This window comes from Zophobas morio, unplaced genomic scaffold (assembly GCF_036711695.1).
Source record: "Zophobas morio isolate AGI-343-1 ecotype UQ-CSIRO unplaced genomic scaffold, CSIRO_AGI_Zmor_V1 ptg000026l, whole genome shotgun sequence".
In the NCBI taxonomy this organism is placed as follows: Eukaryota; Metazoa; Arthropoda; class Insecta; order Coleoptera; family Tenebrionidae; genus Zophobas; species Zophobas morio.
The window spans coordinates 1,461,209-1,464,959 of NW_026972131.1; positions in this window are offsets into that span (position 1 = coordinate 1,461,209).

Here is a 3,751-nt window from a genome sequence, read left to right on the forward strand (position 1 = left end):
CTGTTGAGATCTTTACTCGCAATACACACAACAAAAAAATGCTTGTTCATATATATAATTCCGACCATAACTCTTTCTCTTATTTTTAAATTCCCGTTTCCATAAAAATTCGTACGTGTTGGGGATATTCTGTAACTAGGTAGAAAAGTAAAATTAAATTTCCAAGAATATTTTATTGTAGGTATGAAGGTTCGTTATTGTGAGTATTTCTTAGTAATCTTGGAATTTTTCAACCCGAAATCTTAGAAATTTAGGTAGGTACATACCTAGTTACCTCTCGGAATGTATTTTGAATGAAGCAAATTGGTGGAAGGTTATTTCAACAGAACTTCTCTCGCCTCTGAAATACAATAAAACAAACCCAGCTTTTTCGAAAAATTATAAAATTTGATTATGCGAAATTTATTTTTTTATGAGAACCCGGATATGTTAAAATTTTGTCCAAAAATTCTAGATGTCTAGGGTGAAAATTCTACACGGATTTACACACCACAAGTGCAGGAGTATCTAATTTTTTCAAATTTAAAAAACTTTGTATTATAAATTTTGGAGATGACGTCATCCCATTGGTGGTGGAGATGATTTTGCCAAATTGTAGTTAGCGTTTAACCATCTACATGATATTTCTAATATACATACAAAATATGGCAATAATCGATCCAGTAGTTTCGGAGAACACTTGTCTAAAAAAAAATGGATACAGACACCAGACAGACAGACAGACGGACATACGAAAACGGGAGACCACTTTTTTCGTACTCTAGAGGTCATGACACGTCGAGAAATTAGTACTGGATGTAGAATTGTTGACATAGGCCACTTATAAACAACACTGAAATCAATCAGTACTTTAGATAATATTGAAATAACTCATGAAAATTGTTATCGTTTAAAAATTGTTTTCTACTATAGAAATTTCATATGTACGGAATATTCGGTAATCTTTGTACTGAACCTGAAAATCATATATACAAAGTCAATTATTCAGCTATTTGTGGAGCTAGATCAACGGTCGTAGGTTATTCTCAAATTTCAGAATTTTGTTCAGCTCTAGATATCCCTCAAAAACCCCAGGCGACATATCGTAAAGCCGAGGCTAGAGTTCTAAAAAGCATCGAAGCACTTTTCGAAGAACAAACCAAAACGCAGGTAAAGAAGAGTACCGATTAGCTGTGAAGGCGAGGGAGGTAGATAATGATTGCGTCCCAAATACTACCGTTAGAATGCACTGTCTGGGGTAGGACGTATAATTGGTGCCAGAACTAAAAAAATGCTTTATGTAGGAGTCAAAAACAAACTTTGTAGCTTCTGTAAAATCTATATGAAACAGAAAAAAGAGCCTTTATAATCTTTGAAGTCTTTGGAAACTTTAGTCTTTAAAATCTTTGGAATCTTTACGGTCTTTAGAGCTTTTACAGTCTTTAGAGCCTTTGGAGTCTTTGGAGTCTCTGAATTCTTTATAGTCTGAAGTCTTTAAATTATTTAGAGTCTTTAGGGTCTTTAGAGTCTTGGCGTTTTGGACGCTTTAGAGGCTTTAGAAGCTTTAGATTCTTTATAATCTTTAGAGTCTTTGAAGTCTTTTGACTCTTTCGACTCTCTGGGGTCTTTGAGTCTTTGGAACACTGGAATCTTCGGAATCTTTAGCCTTTTTCGAATCTTTTTTAAATTTTGGACATTTTAGAATCACTAGAAATTCTGTTATGTCTAGAATTTCAAAGATCTTAGGTGCCTGCAGAATCTTTAAGATTTTGTTAGAGCTTTCTTATATTTAGAACTTTAGAACTTTAATTTCATTAGAATCTTTCGTGTATTTACAATTTGTAAATCCCAATGTAGAAAATTTTTAAGGACTTTAGTATGTGAGAAGTCTTTAGAATCGTTGACAGCTTTGAAACCTTTTGAATATTTCAAACTCTTGAAAATTTTTAGAATCTCTGGTCTCTGCAGAATGCCTGGAATTTTTAGAATTTTCAAATTTTCACCATTTCTTGGATCTTCAGTACCTCCTGAATTCAAAAAATTTCAGATCTTCAGGATTTTTAACACCTTTACAGTTTGAAAAAATCTGGATTCTATAAAGCCGTAGAAAATTGAAGCATATTTGGGACTTTCATAATATTTGAAATTGGTTACATAACAGTGAAATATTTAGAATTTTTATAATTTCCAGAATTTTGAAAATTTCAGATATGATAAAGATATTCCAAAATACACAACAAATGCCCAGAAATTCCGGATTTTTCAAAATATCTAAAACCTCGAGATATGCCAAAATTTTGGAATTCAAGAATTTCTTTATTTACTTTAGATACTTTATAGGAGAATTATAGGCGACGAGGATAGTAGCGTATTAAAAAAAGTTCGGGCTGCAAAACCAAATGATGCATATTATTTTATAGAAAAAATTGAATGTAGAAATCACATACTTCGTAATTATTGTTCCAAAATTAGAGAAATAGTTAAAACAACGAAAGCAGATATCACTATTAAAAATGTTTTTAAAAATACTATTCTAAAATTTAGAACATCTATTATAAGTACTATTAAATTTAGCAAAAATGAGCCTCTTCCTTCTTTTCCAGCATATATTTGGCAATCACGAACAATGTGCAAGTTATTTTTGTTATAAAAGTGGACAGTCAAATGATATTTTAATTTCTACTTTCGCAAATGGTGTTTTATACGAACCTTACAAACAAGTTTTAAATAGAATTGCAACTTTGTCGTCTAGTTTACTTTTTGATATTGAGAACAATGCTGTGGAATGCTACAATTCTGTCGTTAATAAATTTGTGATAGGAAAAAGAATAAGTTTTTAAGTTTTTCTGCACGAGGATCGTATCAAGGGTGATGCTTTTTTAAGTTAAGTTATAATAATAAGGGTACGTTCCTAATTCCGTTATTCAAAAAAAAAAAAAAAATTGGGGAGGCCAATGTTAGTATACGAAGGCGTTTGTGGAACAAAAATTGAAAAAAACAAAAACGATTAATAAAACTAAAACCTCTATTAAAAAATTGCGTATCCGAAGTCTGGATTCCGGTAAAAATAATATCGTCAACGATGAACAAAGAGTATGAAAGAAAAAAATCGGATTTATTAATAAAGCTGTCACAGAGTAACGTAAATGCTATTGAAAAAGATACTTGTGGTCAGCGAATGTGTAGGGAATGGAGTAATGAAAGGACAAAATGAGAGACGGAATTAACATCGCAAATACCGTTAAAAGTATTGTGCATTCCGATAAAACTTTATGAAAAAATTGCCCAAGTCTATACAATTTGCTATTGACAATGAAGAAAAGGCCAAAGAAAAATTTGAAGCTCTAACAAATTTGAAAAAAAAATTTTAGGAGCTTCTCCAGATGGGTTAATAAATTCTAATTCAATTGCAGAGATTAAATGTTCATATGCGGCTTGCAGTAAAAATATTAAAGAGCTATTAAAAATAAAATCATTAATTTATTGTTCAATAAATGCAGTTATTACAATTACCTAGTTTGAACCCGAACCACAACTATAGGTATGTATCAAGTATAACAGGGTCCAGTGCATATAACTAAAAGATATATATATCCTTCTTAATGCTATTGTCAGGTACTTCAAAGGGTGGTTAAATAAGCTTAAGGTATTTAAAAGGTGCTCTATTGTGTGGGCCATAAATTACAGCTTACCGCCTCAGCTAATATTTTGGGTTGCCTAACTTACCAAAATTTGCCCAAAATGCTTTGCAGTTTTTTTACAATAACGAAAA